Source organism: Lynx canadensis, chromosome A1 (assembly GCF_007474595.2).
Source record: "Lynx canadensis isolate LIC74 chromosome A1, mLynCan4.pri.v2, whole genome shotgun sequence".
Classification (NCBI taxonomy): Eukaryota; Metazoa; Chordata; class Mammalia; order Carnivora; family Felidae; genus Lynx; species Lynx canadensis.
The window spans coordinates 102,270,333-102,285,678 of NC_044303.2; positions in this window are offsets into that span (position 1 = coordinate 102,270,333).

Consider the following 15,346-nt stretch of genomic DNA (forward strand, 5'->3'; position numbering starts at 1 on the left):
CAAGGATGAAACTGTCTTGATGAACTCAATATTCTTGAAGAGAACAAGGGAAATTGCCCACAAAAGATATTGAGACTATAAAGGGGCTTATATTTCACTGTTACGGCAAACTTCTTTTCTGCTTATTATCATTCCAACACTTTATGTCCCATCAGCTGATGCAGCTGGGAAAAACATCACATTGCACACACAGATGTAAGACTCACTCAGATTGCCTGACCATGCTCCGCGGACTGTGATCTATTTTTTGCCGCCCCACAAGTATTTGAGCATGTTAGAGGCACGAGGACAGGATTTTTTTTTTTTCTTTTTATCTTCATTAGGTTGCTACAAGTATCCTGTTTAGGGCCGGTTGCCTCACATCACTCAGAATCATTCCAATAATTTAAATCAGGCAAATAACCCAAGCAACATGTCTCCCACCTCCAGAGATAAAGAAGAGGAACCGAGGGGGGTGGGAGGGAGGGGAGGGTGGGCGATGGGCATCGAGGAGGGCACCTGTGGGGATGAGCACTGGGTGTTGTATGGAAACCAACTGGACAATAAATTTCATCTTAACCGCGTATATGAAGAAAATTGGTAATGGTGCTGGTCAGATGTTGCGGGCACCGCATTCAGCTGCTCCCCTTGATAAAGTGCAGAGCCACAATAATTGCTCTGAGATCTCTTTACGGACAAGACCTTTATTTCCTAGGCACCAAAGCCACGGGATTGAGCATTGCTTGAAAGTGACTTGGGGAATAAAAGTGCTCATGAAATATGCATGACTAACACATAGGCCTGCCAGGGGAACTTAGTGTATTATGTATGACCCTTCTGTAATTGTAAGGAAATGATATTCATTTAAGTGGATGTTTATCACAGTTAAAGGTGCACCTAATGAAACAAAGGTCGTAAGCCTAAAAACATAAGGTTATAACCCCTTTATTGTACCGTTTTTCTCTCTCTGTTTGAAAAGAGCTGGCCTTTATGAACAGCCGTTTTTTTTCCTAACACCTGTGTGCTCTGTTTATGCAGCCTTAAAGAGTTCCTGTCACCCATATTTAAATGCCAAAAGGACTATTACATTAAATGTTCTTCTAATATTATATCCACACATCTGGGACATATCCGACAGCAGGCTGCAATATATATCAATTCAGGCTAGAGTTTTTAGCTACTGACATTTGCTTGGCTGAGAGCATTTCTCCCCCCACCGTTTCTCTCTATGGGAAATGGCTACCAGTACGCTCAGGCAAGAACTGGGCTTTTATTCCGAGATCAGCACTGAGGCCAACCTCCTGGACTTGCCCTGGGTCTGACGCCAAGCTACAAAAGGCCACAGTTCAGAGCAGACAGATGGCAGGACTCTCAGGAGTAAAAGTCCCCAGACTGGAATCCAGCTCCGGTCCCCACGAGTCCTGTGACCTTGGGCAAGTGACTTCACTGCTCTGTGCTTCTGAACAAATTGTCGTCTATAAAATGAGACCCATAGCCCGTTGTGACCTCGCGGGATAAATGAGTTAATATTTCAAAAGCACTTAGAATAGTTGCTGGCGTGTAGTTAAGTCCTATGTGTTTGTTAAGTGAATAAGAGGGACGGTTGACAAAGTCGGTTTGTTCTGCTGTTTCCTTCCCCCAAACTGGCATTTTCTTTTGCACGTAATTCACTTCCTCAAGCCCGTGTTCACCTTTGGGTTTTTTTTGGATGGCCGTACCACACCTCAGCCGTCGAAGCTTCTAGCCGAGGCCAACCGTGTGCAATGGCAGGCCTTAGTGAGGGTGGCAATGAGCCATTTGGTGGAGGTTCACCAGCTTATAAACCATAAGCACCTTTGGACTTTACCTGTCTCACGGACATTTAGCGGGGAAGTGCAGAGAGCACTGGAGAGCAGGTGAAAAAAAAAATCACTCTAGAAAAACGTGCAGTGGAGAAAACCCCAAGAGTCTTCATGAGCCAGATCCAAATTAATAATGACTCTCCAAATTACCTTAATGTCATCTTGTTTTGCTTCAGGTTGTGAGGCACAAAAAGAAGAAAAAACAGAGATGCCACCTTATGTGAGGAAGCATGCATTAACTCGAAAGACTTTTAAGGGTTTCGTGATGCTTTCGTTATTTCCTTCTGATCTCAGAGTGGCCATTTGTGATGGACAGGGTGGTGCTCACCACGCCTGCAAGGTTTCCGCTAGTTTGCAATCCCCTGACTTCCCCTTCCAAGATGTAACTTCTTACGATGACCAAAGTGGTCTGACCTAAGATTAAATAGAAACCATCAAGTCCGTGAAGAGTATAGGATTTTTACATGGGCCAATAGAAGATAGCTGTAAAATAATAATAATAATAATCTGATAAATAAAATAATAAAAATGGTTTTCTGAGATTTTAGAGAAAAATCGCTGTCATCCGATCGCAAATAGCAAAAGGGTTCTGGAACTGGGCTATGTTTGAACCCCGGTGCTAGGCCTTACTGTGTGACCTAGGGGAAGTTACTTAACCTCTCTGTAAGTGGGCTAAGCAGGCCTCAGTTTCATCTCCTAAACAGGGATAATAGTAAAACCAGGCCGTCGGGGTGTTGTGCCTTATACACAAGAGAATGTCTATGAGGATCTGGAGTATAAGAACTCTGGTATTGTAAGTTACCGTAGTAGTATTATTTTTAGAATGAAACCAGCGTTTTACGAAGTTTTTGGCATCATCATACCGTTGCCAGTGTTTTACGCAGAGGGATTTGTTCACAACACCAGACGGGGTATCTAAATATGCCCACAAACTCTGTGACATTCCTACCTTTAAACAGGAAAACGTCTTTCTCCTCCCCGTGACTGCACCAGTGACTCACTTCTAATGATTGGAACGTAATTGAATTGACGGCAGGTGAATTCCAAAGCCAGCTCATAAAAGCCACTTCCATTCCTGCCATGTTTGCCCTCGGATTACTTGCTCTGGGAGGAGGTGCAGTGAGGATATTCAACCCCATGGAGAGCAGTGTAATGGGGAGCCCATGAGACTGAGCCATCTTGGAGGAAGGACGCCCTTCAGCTCTTAGGTGGTTTCAAACCTCAAGACTTGGAGTCTTCCAGATGAGGCCCGGGCATGTGGAGCAGACAGAAGCCATCCCTACCATGCCTTGTCTGAATTCCCAACCCAAAGGAAACCAGAAGAAATGATTGTTGTGGTTTGGGGGTCATCTGTTACGCAGTGATAGAGAACTAATACAGCATGCTTCAATATAACGAGGAAAGTTTCACTTGTTAGGCTGAGGAAGTGTTTATAGAGATGGGGAGCAGAGCAGTGTGGTAAATGAGGTCAGGCAGAGCCTACAAGGTACATTAGTCAACTGGTTTTTATATCTCAAATATATTACTTTGCTTTTACGTACCTATAACATGGGAATCTTTTGTTCAGAGGTAAATAATCCTATCCAATGTGTAGTTCTTATTTCTATGATAGCCAACCCCCCCCCCCCCGCAAAAAAAAACCCAAAGCCCAGTCGGTCTGGGACTCTTTTTGCAATAAAATTCCCATGTCCCAAGAAATCTCTCAGTTCTGGGTCAACCAAGGTCACTGGCCCCTACTTGTATCTTAGATTGAATGATTACCAATATCTCACCTGAGCTAGTCATAGGCATATAAGGGGTTCCCCATAGAAATTTTTGTGTTTTTAGAGTAAAGGAAATGCATCCCCAACAGCCCCCATCTTGCCATATTCCTCCATGTTTCTCCGTATTTCCAAACAATCTCTGAGTCCTTCTGTTGGGGAAGAATAGGTGGGAAAGGAAGATATCACTGGTCTCAGCTCACAACCCCTGAATGTGTCACGGGCTCTAGAGATGCAGGGTAGACAGTGTTGGTGGTTGTTGACAGATGAGAAGGTGCCACAGGAGCTAAAGTGGGGTTTTAGGAGAGTTCTGTGGCACTTAGCTCAAACTCTATTAACAGAACACGGAAGAAAATGCTCAACATCAATTTCCTTCCCCTCTGCCCTTCAGTTACTGTCTGCTTTGTTTTATGATAAGGGATGTTATTTTTTTTTTTATTTAATCAGAACTTTAAATCTGGAAAAGATGAAAAAATGTATTACTTAAAAGTAGACCCCAGAACCAAAGACTGAGCTGCAGCCCTACCCTTTTCCCTGCCTTGTCAATAACCAAAAATAGCACAGAAGCACAGATACTTCTTGCAAAAGTGTCATGTAAGCAGAGGAGAACCAGACAGAGTGCTTATTGTTCAGAGTCTATGATGCAGAGACTAGCCACACCCAGATTAACAAATTTCATCTACTTAATTCCATGGTGGACACAGAAGAACAGCTTTACTCTAAAATATTTGTTCAAACGGAAATTCACCTGGGTTATGACCATGGAAATTTACAGGCAAATTAAGTGTCAGTAAAGGAAATGTTAGCTTCCATAAATGAATGACATTTCCACCAAGCAATACGTGCATCAATCACAAATTGTTCTTATCCATTTGTTAATGCATTCTTTTCTCTGTGTCAGAAAGTCTATTCTCTAACATTAGAAGTAACAAGAAGTAACAATAATACTCATATGTAACAGTTAGTGAGCAGTTATTGCCTGACAAGTAAGCAAGAGCTAAACACCCGCTCACTGGATTTGTGCAACAAGCTTAATGAGGCAGAGGCTACCAGGTCCCTATTTTACAGATAAGGAAACTGAGGCACAGCGTGGCAGAATACCATCTCCAAAGTCACATCACAAAGAAATCCAAGGCAAAAGCTGAAAGCAGGAAGGTGAACCTTAAAGAGACAGGACAGAGTAATGGAGAAAGACAAGGGGAAGAGAGAAGAGAGAAGGAGAACGAAGGAAAGGAGGGCTGGCAGGGTCCAAGTGGAGAAAACGTATACACAAGCAAGCGTTCCCAGAGCAGATGTCCCCACTATTCCATACCTAGTAACTGATTCAAGTCTCAAATAAGGTCATGATTGAAGACTTTATAGTAAGATTTTTTTCCTTTAAAAAATTCATTGAAGGTGGGGAGGGGGGGGTTCCTGGGTGACTCAGTCAGCTGAGCAACCCAGTTCTCATTTCGGCTCAGGTCATGATCCCAGAGTTGTGGGATCAAGCCCTGGGTTGGGCTCTGGGCTGAACACGAGCCTGCTTGGGATTCTCTCTCCCTCTCTCCCTCTGCCCCACTCACTCATGTATGCTCTCTCTCTCTCAAAAAAAAAAAAAAAAAAAAAGTCATTAAAGGTAAAAGGGGAGGGTGTATAATTTGCACCAGAAGAAAAAAATTTTCCTGTTCCACGATTTTGTCTGAGGCAGGTCAAGCTTCTCCCAGCAGAAGGCAAGCCACAGGAAACAAGGAACGTCTACAAAGCACACAGCAACGCGGGGAGAGGCAGAAGGTATATTCCTGAGGAGATTCTACCAAAGTCATGGCTTTCCAAATAAATTTCAAGGAAATGTATTGCCATTACAGTTGTTAAGATAACGATGAAAATAAACACCGTGGTTTTGAACTCTGGTGATATCTTAGAATCTCTCTGGGGAGCCTACCCCTCATCCCCCCACCGCCAGTCTAATTATGGCAGAATTCTTAAAGGGGGGCCAAGTGTGGGGGAGGAGGGAGAGCTGGTTGGACGTTAGAATTTATCAACAATTCTCTAAGATAAGCCACTCCAAGAAATTCCAGGTTAAAGAAAGAGCAGCAAGTTATTTGTGGATATCAACAAACTGATCTAAAGTTGATAAGGAAAGGCAAACACCCAGAATAGGCAATAAAATAGTGAAGGAAAAGATCAAAGTTGGAGGAATGACATTACCTGATTTTAAGACTTACTGTAAAGTTACAATAATCAAGATAGTTCCCTGGGAAAACCCAGAGAACCTGCAGGGAGACCCCTGTGAATACAGTTAACTGATCTTCGATAAAAGGGCAAAGGCAATATAATGGAGGAAAGATAATCGTTTCAACAAATGATGATGGGACAACTGGACATCCACATGTCAAAAAAAAAAAATGGCTCTAGACATAAATCTTACACTCATCACAAAAATTAACTCAAAATGGATCACAGACCAAAAGGTCAAACGCAAAATTTTAAAATTCCTGGAACATAGCATAGGAGAAAGCCAAGATGATGTTGGGTGTAGAGAGTACTTTTTAGATAGGACACCAAAGACAATAATCGCTTAGCTGAATTTGATTCGAATTAAAAATTCCTGCTCTGAGCAAGGCATTGTCAAGAGAATAAGAACATCATCCACACAGTGGGAGAAAATACTGCAAAAAAAAGTAGCAGGGGGGTGCCTGGGTCACTCGGTTGTTTGAGTGTCCAGCTTCGGCTCAGGTCATGATCTCTCAGTCTGTGAGTTCGAGCCCTGCGTCGGGCTCTGTGCTGACAGCTCAGAGCCTGGAGCCTGCTTTGGATTCTCTCTCTCTCTCTCTCTCTCTCAATCTCTCTCTCTGCCCCTCCCCACTTGCACCTCTGTCTCTCTCTGTCTCTCTCTCTCTCTCTCTCAAAAATAAATAACCATTAAAAAACATTTTTTTTAAGTAGCAGGGATGAAAGAAGGATGGGAACATTTTGCAGTGAATTTCATTACAAATAAAATGCACTCCACTCCTAAGGTTATCTGGGCAGGAAGGTGTGGAGACGGGGATGGATGGGGGCGGGGGGTCTTCTGTTGTTTGGAGATGGCAATATTTTTTTTTTAAGCTTTATTTACTTTTGAGAGAGTGAGACAGAGAACATGAGTGGGGGAAGGGCAGAGAGCGAGAGGGAGACACAGAATCTGAAGCAGGCTCCAGGCTCTGAGCTGTGAGCACAGAGCCCGACCTGACCCGACCCGGGGCTTGAACTCACAAGCCACGAGATCATGACCTGAGCCAAAGTCGGATGCTTAACCAACTGAGCCACCCAGGGGCCCCAAGGGGATGGCAACATTTCATAGTTGCCGTCACTAGGTATTCTGGTTTCCTTCTCCGACGCTGAGTCTGAAGAGCCTCTCGATTCCTAACAGAACAGAACAGCACATCCGGTCAATGGATGTAGCGTGGGCATCTGAGTCACAGGTGCGGGCGTGGCTACAACTCCTTTGCTCTTCGTGTTGCTTTGGCTACTTTGGAGCTTGCTTGCAGTTTTCTGCAGGAAAGCTACTTAAGGGAACACTGCTCAAACTCCAGCACATTCCCCTCCTCACAGCCTCCCTGAAAAGCTCCTCAGCAGAAGCTCGGCTCCTATAAAAAAAAAAAAAAAAAAGCAAGTCCACCCCATCCACCCTGGTCATTTCCATTTTTCATACATCTGCTTTGGCGGGTGTGCCGCATGCAAGCGACGCCTCCGTGCAGTTGCCCCTCGTTTGCCCACTGCCATGGGCTACGGTGTGGAACAAAGTTCGCTTTCAAATTCAATCTCCCGCACAATGAAAAAGCAAGAAAGTCATGAAAGGGAAAGCTGGCCACAGCCATTAATATGGATCTGACTGCCAGATTCTTCTGGTTTATCCATCAAATGTGAGGCAGAGGAATCTGCTCCCGCGAGCAGCTGTTGAAGCTCTGACCCCAGTTATGAGGTGCCGTCAATCAGAGGACCGGCTCCTATGACAGCCCAGAGAGAGTTCTGGTGCCAGCTGCAGACGGCCAGACACGCTATTGAATAACGCCCTGAATGGCGCTGGACCCCTTTCTCTGATAACAGTAGCAGTCCCTGGAGCCTCTCAACAACATAGTGGATCCCTCCGAAATTTATTTCAGACACCAAGTTTAGGATTAGAGGACCAGAGGAAATGGCAGGGTTTCCAGAGGGAAAGGACGCATTTGCTTCAAAAAACAAAAAGCGTTTTACAACCCGCACTGCCTTCCTTCACATTTCTGCTTCAAACCAAGTGGCCAGCTCGCGATTCATTAAATACATCAGTGGGTCCTGCTGAATTATACATGCGGTTGGAATTAGAGAGGCCTGTGTCCTACAATTGGGTTTATTCCGACTTGCTGGGTTATCTTGGAGAAATCAGTAATTCCAACCCAAAATGGAATTGAGGTCTGGCCATGTGCACGCGCGCGCACACACACACACACACACACACACACGCCATGGGGCAAGGTTAAAGCTTCCCTGTAGGGAGGTGGAATAAAGAAGACATAAAACTGTCCCATAATTTTATCGCGAGTAGTCCTAGAATGAACTTGGTAGAAATCCTTCAGAGTGGACCCAGAAATGAGCCAGCACCGTTTCTAGAAAATCAGGCAACGGTGCACTTTATTAGTTCAACAACTTGCTCCCTCAGTTTGAAATGCTACGTGCTGGATATACTCAGAGAATGACTGAGCCTTCTAGATAGTGAAGAGTCCTAGTCTTCTATTTGTTTCCTACCGAAATTCTCTTTCCTTCCTGTCTGGGTAAGTGAATCGTAAGAGAGCAGGACAACGGTACCGCCTCTGATTTTGTGGACACGCATGATAGGTGCCAACGGGCAGCCTCTCTTCCAGGAATCCTACGTGATTGATCATCTTTAAATAAACCTGGCTAGCGAACAAATAGCTTTCCTTTGCCAGCATTTTCTCAATATGGTCTCCAGACTCTTTATGGTTTAAAAAAAAAAAATTACCAAATAAAATTCATGAAAAGGCAACAAGAAACATATCTCGCAAAATTTCTGTACGGAATTCAAACATTGTTCTCGTGCCAGAAACACACAGCTGTGGGCCTGACGCGGCAGAACCATCTGCTATACGCTCCACAGTGTCGCTGCTTCAAAGAGGGAGTGCTGGGTAGGTGCGTCCTTTGTTGGAAACACACGAACACCGTGGCTGTGGGGCTTTCCTGTTTCTCCCCCCCCCCTTCATTGCCGTCTGTCCATTTGGAAGGAGCTGTCACTAGAGTTCTATATATGCAGCCAATGTTGGCAAAATACAATTGCTTAAAGCAAACGGATATTTGTACCCTCGCGCCTTAGGATTCCTGATTTCAAGTGGGTATGGGATCATTATCCCTTCTCTGAACAAGGGAATGCTCAGAACAGGAGTTTGAGCCCATTGTTGGGCTCTGTGCTGAGAGGGTGCCAACTTGGTGAATGCTTAAGGCATCCCTGACTCAGAGCAGGTGTCATGAATGTCATTTCTATACATTTGTTTCCTCTAGGAATGCAATTATCAGCGTAATACTATTTTATATTAACAGGTTTTAATTTTCTAGAGGAATCTCATCAATCTGTCTTACCACCAAGGCGTATTAATAACGCTAAGACAGACGCCCAATGCGACAGGAAGAAGGGACTCCTTCCTTCAAATGCTGCTTGTAAGATTTGGGCCCCAGGCTGCCTGGAGGATGCCTGCCTCTGTCACCTCAAGGAAGACATACAGGAAGCTTGAAGAGTGTCCTCAGATGCGGTGGACTCCCATGCCCCTCAGACCAAGTGGGTTGTTTTATAATAAATCTGTTTTTTTTTATTTTTTAATTTTTATATTTTGAGGGGGGGGCAGAGCATGAGTAGGGAGTGGAGCAGAGAGAGAGAGGTAGACACAGAATACAAACAGGTTCCAGGCTCTGAGCTGTCAGCACAGAGCCCGATGCGGGGCTCGAACTCAAGAGCCATGAGATCATGACCTGAGCCGAAGTTGAATGCTTGACTGACCAAGCCACCCAGGCGCCCGCCAAGTGGGTTGTTTTAGACAGAATGTTCTTTCTGTGTCTAAGGTAGGGAATCTCAGCTGGAGAAGTCTGGGAACCCCTTCTCATCATAATGTGCTTATGTGCATAAGACAAAATTCAGAGGAATACAAAGGAAATCATGTATATTCAAAAATACTTATCAAAATGTCTAAACACATTCAGTGACAGACATTTGTGACATAATAATCCATGTGCTTAGTTACTAACTCATCAAATAACAGAACTGGGCAGAGGGTCAAATACACATCATCATTTTGAGGTAAGTGATCAGGATCAAGTTTTCTGCAGAAACTCTAACGTGATACAAAAGCATCCGTGAGTCTCACCGGTGACAAAGTCACAGGTGTCTATCATCCTAGTTACTACTGAGGTCTTGCCTACACTCATAATTGAAAGAAACATCCCCTTTAGTTACAGATTAGTCAAAATAAAGGATTTTTTTCCTCCATCCAAGTTCATGGGCCTCTGATTTCTAACCACAGATCATTTATGAATCCTGGGTTCAGATCCCTATTTTTGTTCTGCTTTGCCTTTCAGACAACCAAAGCTCGGGACAAGGTGAAAGAGATCTTACTGTCTAGGTGGTAAGCAAACATGTTAGATGACTATGGAAGATAATGTGCTTTCGGATTCGTGGATCTTGGGATTTTTTGGTCAAAGACAATCAGTATACTGCTGTTTAAACATCCCAGGGTTGGCCTTTTTAAAGTCGTTTGAGTTTGGGGCGCCTGGGTGGCTCAGTTGGTAGAGCATCCGACTCTTGATTTCGCCTCAGATCGCGAACCCAAGCTTCGTGAGTGTGAGCCCCACGTGAGGCTCCACGCTGACAGTGCAGAGCCTACTTGGGATTCTCTCAAAATAAATAAACTTAAAAAAAAAAGTCACTTGAGTTTCTCTTCCCTACTGAAGAGAAACTTCAGTTTCTTATTCCATCTTCTTCTGCCCCTGCCATTGTTCCATCCAGAGGTAATGTCTACCTCTGTGTGTCCTTCCTTATTTCATGCATCCTTGGATTTCTCTCCTGTCTGGCTTCTCCATCCACCCTAACTGCGTTCAGATCCTTTATCACCAACAAATACAGTGATCTCCATTATTTATCCAACAGTCGCATCATACTTCTCAGATGGTGGTCTAAGAACTTCTCAAGACCCCCTGCTCCCTGTTCTCAACCACAATCCCCCCAGCGCTCCTGAACCTACAGCCATGAGAATTCACCGGAGAACCCCCAGCAAACATCATTAACTGCTTTCCGAACATATTCTCAGGGAGATTAAAAAGCCTGCTCTTTCCTCTTGAGAGCTCTGGCAAACTGTAAATTATCAGAACCCTGCTCCCTTCTCATTAAATATAAGTGCTACATGCAGGAAGGGAATCAGGTACTAGGTGGGCAGTTGAATGAAATGACCTTGTGGGTCTTGCCTACCTTTGGAATTCTAAGATCCTTGGGGTAATTGCATCTGAGCAACTCAAAATTTCATACCCAGATCCTGTACATGCAAATTGATTCTGACTGATACCTTCCCAGACTTTACAATGACGTACGCATGAGAGATTAGGGAAACACTGACTATCCCTATTGTCGAGCGCATGAGTTTCATTTATAGTTGCTTGTCAGTGTCTTTTATATTCCTGCTTTATTGTGCTATGGAGAGGTAGGGTTAAGGTTCATCCAAATGACTGTCTGGTGTCTAAAAATGCCTCAGTCACCAATAATACACTTTGTAAATGCTTTCTGATTCTGCTGAAGAAGATGAAATTGCAAAGCTTCTCAATGAAAAACCAAGAGAAGACATCTTTTATCAAAATGAAGTTAGCTTTGCTTTCTCTTGCTACTAAATAGGAGATTTTCTCACTCTGAGAAATTTTTAAATTACACACACACACACACACACACACACACACACACACACACGAAAAAAAAGAAAAAGGTTTCCAGCTATACTGGCATATGATTGACATACAACATTGTATACATTTAAGGTATAGAGTGTAATCTGTGATAGATGTGTATATTGCAAAATCATTACCACAGTAAGGTTACTTAATGTATCTATCACCTCACCTAGTTATGACTGGGAAAAAAAAATTTTATTCACATAAAAATCTACCACCCAGAGATGACCAGAGTTAATTTATAAATAACCCTCTAGACATCTGTCTACACATATAAATATATATGGATATAAAAAGCTATAATTTTACCTAAGTGGAATAATTTTATACATGTTATTGTGTCATGAGCATCTTTCCAGGTCAATAAATACAGTGCTACATCATCCTTTCTAGCAGGCTCTTGGGAGTCCATTGAATAAAGGTACTAGAATTTATTTAGCCAGTTCTTCTGTTATTACTCATAATACACTTTCCGAAAAACCCAAGTTCATAGATGCAGAGAACAAACTGGTGGTTGTCAGGGGTGGGGGGTGATGGAGGGAGGTGAAATGGGTCCGGGGGATCAAAAGACACAAAGTTCCAGTTATAGGATAAATGTCATAGAGGGGCACCTGGGGGGCTCAATTGGTTGAGCATCTGACTCTTGATTTCAGCTCAGGTCATGACCCCTGGGTCATAAAATTGAGCCCCACGTTGGGCTCCAAGCTGAGCATGGAGACTGCTTGAGATTCTCTCTCTCTCTCTCTCTCTCTCTCTCTCTCTCTCTCTCTGCCCCTTCCCTACACTCATATTTTCTCTCTCTCAGAAAAAAAAAAAGAATAAATATCATGGGGATGTAATATACAGCATGACGACTATAGTTAATAATACTCTACTGCATATTTGACAATTGCTAAAGAGAGTAGATCTTAAAAGCCTTCATCACGGAAGAAAACATGTTCTATAACTCCGTAGGGTGACAGACGTTAACTAGATTTATTGTGGTGACCATTTTGCAACAGATACAAATGTCAAATCGTGCTGTATACCTGAACCTAACATAGTGTTAGTATGTCAATGGTACCTCAATTAAAAACAATTTCCTTTCAGAAGCTCATTTACTACTTAGTGGTAACTGCGATGCTACCTCGGCAGGCTCTGAGGTAATCCTGCCCTGCTTCACCCCAGACTATGTCAACATGGGCCTTGGAGTCACTCAATAAAAGAAGTAGATAGTTACCAGGCCACACTCTCACACACCACAGTCCACATATTAAAGACCAAACCAAATGCGCACAGAGAGCTGAAAAGAATCACAAAGGCAGGAGCGCCTGGGAGGCTTAGTCGGTTGAACCTCCCTGACTCTTGATTTCAGCTCAGGTCACGATCTCACAGTTCATGAGATTGAGCCCCGCATTGGGCTCTTTGCTGACAGTGCAGTGCCTGCTTGGGTTCCTCTCTCTCTCCCTCTCTCTCTGCCCCTTCCCTGTTCTCTCTCTCTCAAAATTAAATAAACTTAAAAAAAAAAAAAAGAATCACAAAGGCGTTAATCAAAGACGAAGCTCCCCTTTTAGACTTACTAAAGTCAACATACCTGTCCCCTTGTCCTTCCCCTGGGGGGAAGAGAACCTCTGACTGAACCAGCAGGCTGTGGGCTGGTAGCCCTGCTCAGTACCACAAGGAGAGGTGAGCCAGCCCTCAGGCACACATGGTCAGCGGCTGGCACATGGGGAAGGACAGACCCTCTTCCCAGATGGCACTTTCCATCCCTTCACGTGGCCAAAGCAGGAAGTGGTGATGTGGGCATTGGCAAGAACGTCAAGTGGTTGGCTCCGAGAACCAGAACAGTCTCAGAGTTGGAAGGTTTATCATTTTCACGTAATCGGTATCCCTTATATGGAAAAAGAAACCGGGACCACAGGTTGAGGAAACTAGGACACACAGTCTCACAGAATGTGCCCCAGAAGAAGGCTAGATAAGAACACCTCAAGTCCGTGAGGAAAAGATCTAAAACTTGGAGAGAGTCTGACTGGATACACAGGTGGAGTGAGAGAAAAGAAGCAACAAAAATTGCCGAGCTGACAGAGATCATTTCAGCCTTAGGAAAGCCTGAGGAGACACGTGGCTTTTGACACACCAAGAACAACACAATTCTACTCATATGCCTCTCTTTGAACTCTTGCTTCCGCTAAAAATTAATGAGTGCTCTGATGAAGGGAAAGACCAGCTTAGTGGGGAAGCTTCTGGAACCACTATGACTATGGGTGTGTCCCCGGAGCGCCCACATAGACTGAGATAAGAATAATGACCCTATCTCGTAAGACCGGTGTGAAAGTTAGTTCACTTTTGAAAGGGTTAAAAAGACATAAAAATGCAAATTTTTCCCTACTCCCTTTATGACAAACTTTGAGACGAAACTATTGCCCAGATAAGACCTGTGGGCAAATATGGCAGCCACCACCACCTACGAGAAATAACTTGCTCCAGATCACACACAGGTATGCACTTCAAAAAAAGGTCCACAAATCAGATACTCCCTTGAACATACCTATTCAAGCAGAGGTAAATATGGAGATTTCTTTGAACTCTGTCACCTCCCGAGAAATGGGAGATGCTGATTTAAATTGTCAAGAAACCCCAAATCATAAGGGCCTGGGGTATCATCTTTCCCTGACGGTGAACTCAACCCGACAGCCAGAGAGTCATGTCGAGTGAGGGTGTGGGGGGGAGGGAGGGGTGGCGGGCGGTATAAATTCAATTTTGCAGGGAGATAATGTTAGTTCTTAACAAGTGTCCCTTTAAATATCCACACGGACTAGAGAGGAATCTGATCTGTTTATTCCACTCTACGCAGACCCTGGCATCCTGTCGCCAAAACTACCCTCGCCTCCCCCCTCCTGCCTTCCTGGCATTGTCTGCAGGTGCCTTCGCCCTGAAAATGAAGTCCTCTGCACGAGGCTGGGACTGGCTCCCTGTGTTTGGCAGTGACTGTGGCTTGGCCCATTTTGCACATGCATTTGGGAGATTTCCAAACAGATGCATATGCATCTTCACTTTCTTGGCAGGAGGGCTGAGAATTAAAGAATTCTTGCGGGGAATTTACACCGCTCTGAAACCTTAACCCATCGTGGAAGCGACATAAAAGAGCGCCTATAAAAGACATGACCTTTTGCCTCCTTTTGGACTCTATTGCTTGGTCTCCCGTGTCTTTGTTGCCTTTCATGAAAGCTTTGGCGACTTTCTTTGTGAATGGGTGATTTTCACTGTCCTGAGCTCTCTAGGGTCTATTTTCTTTCCGACAATGATTTCCATTTCATCTGAATCTATTGTCGTGGCCAAAGATGTGTTTCTTTATTCAGAAAGTCCCATCAGTAGGGATGGAAAAAAAAAATGTCTCTTGAAAGCCATTTGGGGGCAATTAAAAAAAGAAAAACGGGGGCAGATACATTGGAGTAACCTATCATTTTATTATCTGGAGCTACATGCTAACGAGGGCAAAACCAGAAGTCCCAACAATAACTTGGGTGAACCTGAGGTGGATCGGTGGCCTGATTGGCAAATGCTCAACAATAACTCGTATTCCTCTGAGGCATTTAATCCCCAAATGATCAGAGAGAACAAAGGAAGCCCTGCAAATCAGGAAGATTTTATAATTTCATATCTGCCTGTATTTGTCTGGGCTAAATACAGCCAAGAGCTTTTTAATATTCTCCCCAAAGGATACTTTGAAAACTCACCAAACAGGAATTACCCTGTAAAAAGGCAGAAATACAATGCTCTGCAAACAATATTTTCTCAGGCTGCGTAAACTGCAAATAAAACAAACACACAGCGAAAATTAAACACTAGTTGAAA